Consider the following 12,998-nt stretch of genomic DNA (forward strand, 5'->3'; position numbering starts at 1 on the left):
AGTGCTCAATAATGGTTAGATTTTCTTCTATATTATTAATATGATTAAATGTGTTTCAAACCCACCTACTCTTCTGTTTTCTTCTACCTTTCTCATAGTATCACAAATCATGTTTCTACTGGAACACTACATTTACTCAGTACTCTGCTCCTGTTTTCAGTCTTGAGTGCCCCCATCTATTACACTCTGTAATTTCCCTTACCTTCAGGGCTTTATATATAATTTTCTCTTCTCTATTTTAATCTATCTTCTCTTCTCACCCTGATCTTTCTAGCACCTACTTATATTTTGGTTTGTAAATTAGATGTCAGTTTCTCTGAAAATGCTTCTCTGACTCATAACCTCCTCCAATAGAAGCTATTTCATAAAATTTATCATTAAATATATTCTACAAAATTTATCTTCCTACCTTCTTTTCTATGCTCTCCATCAGAGGGCAAGATTCTTGAGTTCTGGAACCATATCTGCCAGGTTGACTATTATATTCTCAGTGCTTAGCCTGATGATCATTATATAGGTATTCAATAAATAGTTTTTGAATAAATGAATAAAGGAATTCCTAATCTATCCATTTTTGATAAACCATTAGTAAGTGACAATAGATTCTGGCCATAGCTTCCAGAATATTCAGGCATCTTGATTCTGCTCCTGCTCCTTAAAAGCTGCTAGAAAAAAAAAAAATAGAAGTTTTTTCTTTGCTTTTGTATTTTGTTTTTAATAACAGAATGCCATAATAATCAACTATAGACCTTTGTATTGTTTTCCAATTCTATTCTATTTGTTACATTGTTATTGTTCTTTACAAATATTAGTATTTACCAATACTTTCCCAATAACTGGTATTAATGTCTATAGAAATTCCTTTAGTTTTTGGGAAAATATCTTTGCTGAAATATGCTCCCATTTGTGCTTTAGAGAGGTTTAGTAGGTGATACAGAATGTAGTAAAGAAAATAGATAATTTTAGATGACCACATCCTGAGATTGCAAGACTTCAGTACTACTTAAGAGATCACATTTTCCTAAAATATACACTAAATGAGAGAATTCAATACTTATGACTTCCATCTGGCAGACATGACGAACAAAGGTCATCAATTTGTTCTCAAAAATAGCCGATGCTTAGACTCAAACTTTGTGAAAATATTTATTTGTAGTGATCTAATATGACTCTGAAACTTCCCATCATTCAAGATGTTAAGGTTAAAGAAATGAATCTGCATCTGTTGGTTGGAAAGATAAGTGAGGAAGACAATCAGGAACAGTTACAAAATACCTCCTCTTTGTTATTTTCATTTAAATGAAAGGGTATAGATGTCTTTCAGTTCAAGCTGATTCCACTCCTAAGGCCTGATTTTTCTCCCGCTGTAGGTGTATTTCACTTTATTTAATGATTACTTCCTTGAAAGCAATCACTGTTAGATTCATCCTTCCCATTTCCCCTTTTATTGATCTCATACTTTCAGACCTGCTTTTATATTTACTTTCCTGGATGTCTAACTCTAGGGCTACTACTCCTATGGGTAATTTTTGTATTAAAAGCTTAATTTTAATATTTTCTATTACGAGGAATTCAACTTGCAAAAGAGCACTATGTTTCTCCAAGAACCTTGTCTTTATTTTGCTTCCTCAGGATGTACATAAAAATGTTCATTATGTGTTCTCAAAAGTGTTCCTCTTGATGTAGCCCCTGTGATGTTAATATTGTCAAATACATTTAGTAAATATATTTTTTAAGTTCATATCTCTTTATTGTAAGACTTCTCAGAGGTTTTAATAAGCTAATGTGAATTGTGACTAAGACAAGATAATGTGTGCAACGTTTCTCAAATGTATTTGCTACTTTGGTTCAGATATTTTCTCTGAACAGTTTGTGGAACATTTAATAGAAGAGATTACACTAAATATTGTGGCATCCATACAATAACTTTTAATTATTACTCAGTTTTAAATTAAATCAGGCAAAACTGTTAGTAGGTAACTATACTGGTAGTGAGTGCCACAGGCTTTATTCAATTGAAGCCAGTTCATTTTCCATTTGAATTTTACAAAATTATATTAAAACTTGATGCATAGAAATGAGTTTCCTGATTTTACTTATCATTACATGTTGCTCCAATAACTGAAGAGTGAATCTTATGTCAAAAGTGAAAAAAAAAAACAAAACAAACAATTTTTTCTACACTGTCCGTAAGATTTATTGCCTTTGATCAGAAAAGAAAGAAGATCTACATTTAATTTTACTTATCTTTAATTCATGAATTCAGCCAATTCAACATTAACCATTATATTACAATTAGTTCAATAGAAGTTGTATGTACAATGATGAAAGGAGAGACTGTTCTCATGGAACTTTGGGCCAGGGAACACAGGACTGTCTTCTTTTTTTTTTTTTTTTTTTTCCAGGACTGTCTTCTTAGACAAGGCCAGGATTGAGATAATACCTGAAGAACAAGTAGTCAGATGAGAGATAGAGAACTTTCAGGCCATTACATCTAGGGGACTACAAATAGCTGTGCTCTTCTGAAAGGAACAGTGTGAGGAAAAGAATGCCTCCTGGACATTCTTAGCACATGGTTCCTATTGTTCGCTGTGGCTTTAGCCTCTTTCAAATACAGCGTCTTAACTTGATCTCATCAGGATCTCGTGATTTCTTTTTTACAAAGGGTAAGAATGCTTACTGGATTGATTCTTTAGTACAGTAATGACTCTCTGAGAAGACTACCTAATGTATATACTCACAATGTTATAGAGGGGAACTATGTGAGGGGATGAACAACATCTTTATTTTTGTGATACTAAATATGAAGAAAAATGGAACACAACATTTGGAAGAGAGAAAATTAGAAGACATAGTAGAAGTAGATGGATAGGAGAGATAATATGTTTTTAGAAAAGTTCAATATGTTTAATGTATTTCACCACATGCCATAAAAAGTATGAACTCTTAATACTCAGTGAAAATTGGGAAACACATCTTTGCCGTACTCTGAGTACTACCTTGGGTAAAAATAAAGATACATCAATAGAATTATTAAGTATAAAACATTTCTTCAGTTTGAAAGCAAAAGATAAAAGCAAGTACTGAAATCAAAGTAATGCCACAACTCACAGAGCAAGTGCATATCCTTCCCATCTGGAAATCTTTCTTGTCATTTCTTTATCGCACTTGCATAAGATTTTCTCTTTTCTCTAACACAAGCAATGCTCCATTGAAGTTTTCCAAACCTAGATAAGGAGGAAAAAAGGATTCAAACAATTTTGAAAACAATTTACTGAACCAAGTGGCAAGGTTTTCTGAACTTCTTGAAAGGTGTATCACTGAAATTTAATTTCATCCCCTCATCAGAAGGATGATCTGAAACTTTCAAAAGAAAAAGAAAAAAGAAGGCATTAAAAGAATTGTGTTTCTGAAAAGCTCTATGACTGTGAACAGGAATAGGATGGAAATAATTGCTAACTTATACAGCTATTTCTATGAGCCAAATAGTGTTCTCGGTACTGCATATATTCAATGCTTTAATCTTCCAAATGACTCTAAGAGAGAGATTCTATTATTGTCCTCACTTTAACAATAATGTATTCAGACACAGCAGTGTTAATGCCTTGCTCCAGGTGTCATAGCCAGTAAGTGACACAGAACAATTTAAATCTCTGGATTCAGCCTCCAGAATCTACAATCTTAATACTGATGCTAAACATATTATAAACACTAAATGATACTATTTTTGTATGTTGAATACATTTTATAAAATTGGATACTTATTATTTCTCTCAAGAAAGAACTTAAGTGTGTAAAGATAATTTCTTAGCCAAAACATTTCAGTCATCTAAGTTGTCATAACTCATATTCAAGGCCATGCCTGAAAGTATTAGTCAATTAGCTGGTTATTATAATGACTCTATAAGAAGTAGATCAGGGGATCCCTGGGTGGCTCAGTGGTTTAGCGTCGCCTTTGGCCCAGGGCTTTATCCTGGAGACCCAGGATCGAGTCCCACATCGGGCTCCCTGCATGGAGCCTGCTTCTCCCTCTGCCTGTGTCTCTGCCTCTCTCTGTGTGTCTCTCATGAATAAATAAATAAATAAATAAATAAATAAATAAATAAATAAATCTTAAAAAAAAAGAAGTAGATCAAGCTGCATTTTTATTCTTTACGATGGATAGACGAATGTATCTATATGGATTTATTCATTCTAAACCTCATATTTAAATCCTCACTGTAATCCAAGATTAAAATAAATAGTACATAAAGCAGAGAAAAATTAAAATCAATGTTCAAAACGTAAAATGAAATCAATATCAAGTTAATGCATAATATGCAAGCCATAAAAATCCTATGTACTTGTGAGCCTATAAATGTTGTTTCAAGATTCCCATCTGTCTACACACACGCATGGATATAGTAAAGTTGTCAGAAGAATCATTGGTAGCACAGAAAAAAGAAATGCTTCTCCTCTGGATTCTTACAGAGTTGTAACTATGGTCCGAGTACTCAAGGAATATAGTAACTAGCACTTCCTTTATTAAATAACAGAGTCCATGTAGTATTGTTATTGTTTTCTAATGCCCTTTGTTGTAAACAGACAAAACTATTCCAAAACAGAAAGATGCAATAAAAATAATTTCTATATGCTACCAGAATAATAGAGTCCAGGCACATTATTTAGTGATGTTATATACTAAAAAATGTATTTCCATAAAAGGACAGCTTTGTAGAAGTGAACCACATCTACCTTAATTTCTTTTAACAGAAAAACAGGCTATCTCTGTATATTTTTCCACGGATTCATAATTAACAAGTGTTAAAATTGGCAAAAATATTTTTAACTTAATGAAACGGGAACAATCTTAAAGTCTACAAAAAAGTGCAACTCTTTGAAATGTTCAATGCTGAATATTTTGAAACTATTTTATGAATTTTATGCTTTTATACTTACATCTTAAAGTACCAGCTAATGACTGACTCAACTGAGATATCATATGTAACTCTGATAAATTCTATCATTACTGTCTTCATCCCCTCATCTTTCACCTCCATAACTCAGCACTAAAAGTAAATGATTTATTGTTGATATGGTACACTATGAAAATGCTAAAAATACATGTTAAATAAATACAGAATGGTTAATACAGAAATGGTTAGAATACAACTTTGTAAGGGATTTGAAATAACATTTGATGGAGCTAGAAAAATCACTGTTTACAAAAAGACTATGACACTCACACATTTCTTTCTCCTCTAGATAGAAACTATGGCACTCCATCTTATAAGTAAGAATTTATTATTTACAGGAAAGAACACTGTAATAAAAATACTCCTTTTTTCCTGGTGAACTTGTAAAACTAATGAAAGTTGTTTATCATTTTCTCATGCATAAATATCAAAGCTAATGCCTGAAAATAAAATTTGTAAAAGCAATATTTTAAATTATATTGGTAACTCCAAAGTTCCCTCAACATTTTTAGAAAAATCTAAATGGATGTTTACTTACTTTTAACTGTGCTTACAACTCCTCATTTTTTCATGCCTTTCCAATGTTTTGCATTTCTTAAGAAAATCTAAATCAAAAGGAAAGATATACCTTTAAAATGGATTTGCTCAAAATAGTCTAGTTTTCTTTTGATTTTTGAAAATGCCATCAGCCCTTTGAAGTTTAGAAATTAATCTCTACCAGTTATGAGCATATAGTCACCTGTTGATTATTTATTCTGATTAATCAATTTACTTTATCTAATTATGATCTATCTAAAAGCCTCTAGCCTTATGTATTTCCACTTAAAATTAATTATTACTTTATCCCTATCTGAAGTAGGCATAGGTCGAACCAAACTGTATTTGCCTCCAAAATAGAAAAAATTTACTATTTCTAAATGTAACTTTAATGGGTTTGCATTCATATGTATGTACTGACTACTAAATTAGGTAAATAATACCATAAAAGTTGCCCTGAGTAATAAGGAGAGTGTTTATATACAATGGATACCCTTTCTGTTATGCAGATGGAAAATGATTCTGTTCTCATTTGTTATTTACTAAATCTTTAAGAAACTGTGTATTTTTCACATTTATTTAGGAGGTTTTCAAAAGACCAGTCAGTGAATAGAGTAAAAACTGCTGCTGAAAATGAATTAGCACCATCCCTGAAAGAGTCAGACCTCACATAGGTGCCAAATGAAAGGCGTGATGACCCTCATAAACACCTTGTGTGAGTTAATAAGAGTGAAGGTTCATTTCTGTAATGACTCCACATTTGCATCTGTTGCATACCACTTGGGGTGCCCCATAATATAGGCTGTTCATGGTACAGGTTGGCAAGTCAACTATGAATCAGCCAGGCTGTGATACTCATCACTTTGGTAATAAAAATGACCATGCAGACTCTGCATCTGGCCCACTGCCCAAGTAACAGCCATTACATTGGCTTAACAACCACACAGTCTTTGAAGCACACCATCTGCTAGTCAGCTTTGTTACTACTTCCTCCTCCTTGTTAGTACATAAACATTAATATACCACCAAGTATATACTTCCAGAAGACCCACCAAGGACAAGGTGAAAAAGCAGATTCTCTCATTGATTTCTACTTCTGTTACCAATACCCTCTGAGCCAAAAGAATAAAATAACATGGAACAAGTTTGATTATGCAGAATAGAAAAGACAAACGATAAAAATGTGGGAAGAAATGTATTTCTGAAGGCTCTACTAACCTTAAAAATAGAGATTGAAGCCTAGAAATCCAGTGGTCTTATTCTTCAAACACATCTGCAGACTCAAAGCATGAAGATGAAGAGAAAAGCTCCATTTATTAGATATTGCTATACCAGGAAAGTTCTCCTTTTAACCATTGCCAAAGCCCAAAGTATTTTATTTCACATTAAGGGGGGGTGGGAGGGAAGGCATGCATGTGATTTTTCCCTCCATGTTTCCGATTATAAGAGGAATGTATGGAAGACTATTTAACAAAAGAAGAAAATTTAAGTCAATGGAAACAAATAAACATATAACCGACATTTACATATTCATAAAAGGACTAAGTCATAGAATATCAATATGTGTCTGATAATGTAAAATGCTTTTAGAATTGAAAGCAAACTGCCTAGCTCCGTCTTTGGTTTGACAAATACTACTTTTTACTCTGAAAGACACTAAAGTGATGAAATGAGAAAAATGCAAAAAAGAAAAAGTTGATAGCTTTCATCTCTGTGTAAGAGAAACTATGTCAACTCAACAAATGTGAAACTGAAGATGGTGCGAGGGACGGATATCCAGAAGTGGATGAAATGGAGAAAGTTGTGGATGGAAATAATCATAATCAATAATGCTCTGGTACATATTTCTTGAGAGCCTGATACAGAAAGGGACCCATTAACCATTAGGCAGATTGAATGATCCCTCTCAAGTTCTTACACTTTCTTATTCAGAGACCTCATTTTATTTATTTTTATTTTTTTAATTTATTTTTTATTGGTGTTCAATTTACTAACATACAGAATAACCCCCAGTGCTCATTTGATTTTATAACTTTAACTTCTATACCTGATGATGCTCATATCTGTAAGCTCAGCTCTGTTCTCCCATTCAAGCTCAAACTATTATTTTTAATTATCTCCTAGACTCTTTTACTCACATAGCTTCCTGCTATGTTGTTTCCTTTTTTTTTTTTCTGAGTAAGGAAGACTTGCAAATTTTCTTTGAAATCTCTTTCTCCTGTCCTGTTATTTAAAATTTTAATGCCACTAGTGCTGTACTCTACTTTTTCAAGCCTCAATTCCTAAAAAAAATCAATTTGATAGCCCTCAAACCCTAAATTCTCTCTACCTTTATTCAGTGTTCTTTCAGACTAAATTACCTCAAATATTGTTTCCTGATTTGCAGGCTTTAGGAAAAGCAAATTTCCAACCATACTAAATGCATTTTTTCTTTGCTTGGCTTCATTTAAGTTTTAGGTGGTATTTATTGAGGGCAGACACTGAGCTAAGTACTTGATGATGATTGTCTCATTTACCATCCAGAATGTGGTAAGTATTGTAATATTTCTATTTTAATAATATGGAAACTGAGTTTTACAGGGTAAATAACTTATCCTATAGCTAGTCAATCATATAGCTAGTAAGAGTAAGGTAAGAATTTAACCCTGTACAAGAAAGAAGTAATTATGTGATGGGAAGAGGTATTAGTTAATGCTACAGGGGTTATCATATATATGTACATATATATATATATATACACATCAGATCAACATGTATACCTTAAATAACATTATATGGCAATTATATTTCAATTTTAAAAATTAAAAAACAAATATCCAAAAAAGTCCCTATCAATCAGACTTCAAAGTTGATGCTCTTTAATAACTCTATGATATTGCTTCCACATTTCTTAGTTTTACTTCTTCCTAATGTCAACACATTATCCTTTCATTTAGAGTCTCTCTCTCCCTCTCTCTCCCCTCTCTCTCTCTACACACACACACACATACACACACACACAAACATTTCTTTATACCATTTTCCTTACATAGAACACCTTCTTTACCCTTCAGTTCTCTGTTTATTTATTTATTTATTTATTATATTTTTTAATTTTTTTTTCAGTTCTCTGTTTAAACATGATGTGACAAAGTTCAAGTCATTTGCAAGGTACCTTTCATGGAGCCATTCATAAATATTTTTCATTATTAATTTCCCGATGCTTTTTAACTCTTAAGGAACCCAAGGTTTATCATGGAAATTTTTATACAGTTTGCTTGTATCATTCATTACTTTTTCTTACATTCTTATCTGTACAACTCATTTAGATCTTCTTCAAGGCAAAAACTTGTAGTTCTCTATAATTAACTATATAAATGTAAGCTATCATTATTTCTGTTATTAAACCTCTGTATACTTTGCTCATACTAGCATACTGACATATAATGGGTACTCATGGGATTCGTGTTAACATATTAATGGCAGAGTTGGAACTGAAATATAGATTTTAGATATCCCAATTCAGTTCAGATTTCCCAAAACAGAATGAAACTATTACTTAAAACCAACTGTAAGTCTTTGGAACCAGAATCCTGGTAAAGGGAAGCTTTGTATCCTCTAGAATTTGAAGGACAGAACATTCAGTCCTGTTTAAATGCAAAAAGGAACAGCTGGATTTGTTATAAATAGCAATGAAATAATTCAAAATGTCTATCCACTGAAAAAAATTAATATTGCTGTTCAGTGGATAAAGTGACTTGTATTCACAGGAAAATGATGAAGATATAAACACTTACTAAAATTACTCAATTTCAAACTTCTCCAAAAAATAAATAAAACATAATTACAAAGACAATACTGAGTGAAAAAAAAAGAAAAAGAGGATATTTTGGTTTAAACTAAGAAGTTTAGAGTTGTCAGAAATATAATAGTAGGGAAACTTTACCAACACTTGGTGATTAGCCATCAGACATGTAATAAGACAGATTCCTGTCTGAGAAGGAGCACAAATTAATAAATTCTAAGCCCATTCCCAGATGCTTTATTTTTGACTCTAGATTTATGCTCTTGGGTGTCTGAAAATGTACATGGTAAAACCAGGGTTGTAACTAAGCAGAGATTCTCAACCCTGGCTACATGTTAGATTGTCTTAGAGAATTTTTTGAAATATCAATGCATAAGCACAATGATAAACTAATTAAATCAGAATCTCTAAGGATAGAGTCTGGTGATCATATTATTTTAAATGCTGCCCAGGTGTCTCCAGTCTGCATCTAGGATTAGGACAAGTCCATAGACGTTGCCTGGGATTTAAGAGGTTGACAATTACTAATTGGTTGTATAAATCATGTAGAAACTGTCAAATAGTTCCAATAACAAATCTGAACTTGATCAGAGCCATATCATAACAATGAACATAGGTGAATATAAATTAGATAATATAAGTAAAAGTAAAAAAGATTGTGTTTTAGTTCTCACTTTTCTATAAACATTTTGTGGGGCTCTGGTCAATAAGTTCACTTATTATTTCTGAGCCTCATTTATTAGTTTATTCACACTTATAACACAGTAGACTGGCCAATGGAACTGAAATTTTCCTTAAATAGCCTTACAGCTGCTAAATATTGCATCAAAAATGTCTCATTTATGTATCTCTAACACAGAATCTGTTACAAATTTTCCAGTTTCTGGGAAATACTGGGTATTATCAATCATAAATATGGCCAGAGCCACAGACACACATTCCAGGGTTACAATAACATTAAACCAGAATACAGTATCAGAAAGTAGAGGTAGAGATAAAAATTATTGACTGTGAACAAATTTCTACCTTTATGCATGTTTTATAAGCAGCTCAGAGATTGCCATTCTTAATACATTAAACTCAAATGAGGGTATTAGAAGCCCAATTTGATAAAAATTAAAATTTAAAAGGTAAAAAAATTTAAAAGAATATCTGTTGCAAGTGACTAAAACACGCATACAAATACATAATAAATAATATTAAGTGACTTTAGTAATAAAGATTAAACTGAAAATATTTGAAGTTCTGGCCTAAATCTGTAATATTTTAAACTGCAAAGTGAAAGCAAATTAATAAAGCTTTGCAATGACCTAAAAAATAGAGATAGACACTAGCTGGTGTGAATTCACAAAACAAAATGTCAGCTTTTAAATGATTTACAATTGTATAGAAACTCTTTGTTTAGCAAACTTTTTAAACAGGTATGATGTGATCTAGCTAAAGTATAAAATGTACTTCTCAGTGCTATTGAGAAAACTGTCATATCCAAAACAAGAAAAGAACTGTTAAATTAGGCTAAATCCCATATTAATATATAACATTCGATTTCCAAAGCAGCCTTAGTGAATATCCAAAAGCTTGAATCTTCTTCTTTTACCCATCGATGGACAACATAATTTTCTGTATGAGATTTGCTTTTGGATGAGCCAACTTAAAGGTTGTAGCTCATCTTCCTGATCAGAAGCGACAAGAGGGATTCATACTCTGTTCCTGGGAATGTATTAGAAAAGTAGACTCTATGTCTTTGTGGCAAAGAGTCACAAAGCAAAACCCTAAAACCATGCTTTGTCAATAATTTGGAAAAGAATGTTGGGGATTCATCTTCAATTAATTCAATCAAAGATTTCAATCAAGAGCAGCACTGAATTCATAATTATTTAGTTTTACTTATTGGACTAACTTCAAAACACACAAGGCATTCTCATGAGGAGGTCTGGCTTTATTAGTAGTAAGTTATAGTTTATTTTATCCACTGTATCAGATGAGCTGTCTTATTTAACCAATGGCAGTTGAGTGAATGAGTAAATTTACTTTGGCAATTTTATCCAGTTAAAAAAATTGATTCAAATTGATGTCTTGTTTTGTTTTGTTTTGCTGAGAGCCAGTGTTCCTTTTGTATGACTCCCAGATTTTACTGATTAGCAACAAATTCACAATAAAAGGTTATCTTATTTTCTTAACTGTCTTATCACTTGTTCCAAGATCATTTTAGTGTTGTTTGTAGAACACCCTGGAGAGTTTCTGATTGATCCTCTAGTCCATTTCTACCTTTGTAGGGTAAGGAAGGACAGAGAGTAGTAGAGATGTCAGCTTATTTTGTAATAAAAGCAAACATCATCCATCTCTTTCACTGCAATAAGAATCTCAAAGTTACAATGAAGTTACCTAAAAAAGAAGCCATTCGACCTACTTTCTTGTTTGCTTGGTAAAAATATTTGGGAAAAAAGTTGATTTTTTATTAAAAATGAGTGAGGAGCAGCAAAAATAATTGAAGGAAAAGGAAACTACCCCCCAAAACCTTTTCAATAAAATTTAATGTAATTAAAAGATAATCTAGTTTGAGGTGGCTAACAGAGTGAACAAAAATAGACCTATACTGAAGCATATCACATAAAAGTTTGGGACATGAAAAAACAAGATAAGTTTCATTAAGTTTCAGAAATTAAGGAGGTAGAGTACATAATACTCATGCTTATGTGCAAAGGATCAACATTCAGAATGGCAAAATGGCTTCAGACTTCCATGAAGCTGTAAGATTCTAAAGTGAAGCTTCCAAATACTGAAGTAATATTATTTCAATCTTGAATTTCATTGTCAATCAAACTATAAATAAAATATAAAGATAGAATAAAAACATTTTTAGACAAGCAAAGTCTCAACAAAGTTAACTTTTCCAAGTACTCACCTGAAAGAAGGTATTGGTGAACTTACTCTCAAAGTGAATTGTATAGCCAAAGTCACAAGGATGTGACCAACTTAGTAGGAACTTCAACATATAAAGCACATAATGAAAATATGATGATGGCATATAAGGGACATTCTAGGATAACAAGTATGAACCAGGTGATAGGAGAATTGTTTTCTGCTGGTCTCAGTCTATGGATTGTGATGCTCTTAGCTAGAAATACCAGCTGTACCCACCAGTAGACCACAGATATTTTTCCTTTCTGATCCAATGTTGTGGCTGGACCAGTCCTTGTGGTTCCTGTTGTGATTGGAGGATGCACCTCAACAACAATCATCAAGGGACAAAAAAAAAAAAAAAAAAAAAAAAGAAAGAAAGAAAGAAAGAAAGAAAGAAAGAAAGAAAATAAAAGAAAACCCTTATTAGTTACAAAGCCTGGAGGGTACACAGCACTAGGGCCCACACAGCAAGGTTTTAGGGAGAGGGAGAGATGGAGAGAAGGAGAGAAGATAGGAAGAAAAAATAACAAGAGAAAGAACATGTGGACCTGGGTTCTACTTTCATTGGAGAGTTAGGATAGGGTGATTAGGGTTTCATGGGTTCATTCTTTAGTGGTGAATTTAAAACATAAGAGGGAAAATTAGGGCAGCCCCGGTGGCGCAGCGGTTTAGCGCCGCCTGCAGCCTGGGGTGTGATCCTGGAGACCCAGGATCGAGTCCCATGTCGGGCTCCCTGCATGGAGCCTGCTTCTCCCTCTGTCTGTGTCTCTGCCTCTCTCTTCGCTCTCTCTGAATGAATAAATAAATAAATCTTTAAA

General features: G+C 32.7%; 1 long non-coding RNA gene across 1 annotated transcript in view; it reads right to left on the reverse strand.

Moving 5' to 3' along the window:
• Nucleotides 1-2,378: 2,378 nt before the first annotated feature.
• Nucleotides 2,379-12,998, reverse strand: part of LOC140603140 (uncharacterized) — a 33,441-nt gene continuing 22,821 nt past the window's right edge. The window contains exons 2-4 of the long non-coding RNA XR_012006187.1: nucleotides 5,494-5,560; nucleotides 3,112-3,227; nucleotides 2,379-2,443 (exon numbers count right to left, since the gene is read on the reverse strand). This is a non-coding gene — a long non-coding RNA (uncharacterized lncRNA). The remainder of the gene's footprint in view (nucleotides 2,444-3,111; nucleotides 3,228-5,493; nucleotides 5,561-12,998) is intronic.

This window comes from Canis lupus, chromosome 13 (genome assembly GCF_048164855.1).
Source record: "Canis lupus baileyi chromosome 13, mCanLup2.hap1, whole genome shotgun sequence".
Lineage (NCBI taxonomy): Eukaryota > Metazoa > Chordata > Mammalia > Carnivora > Canidae > Canis > Canis lupus.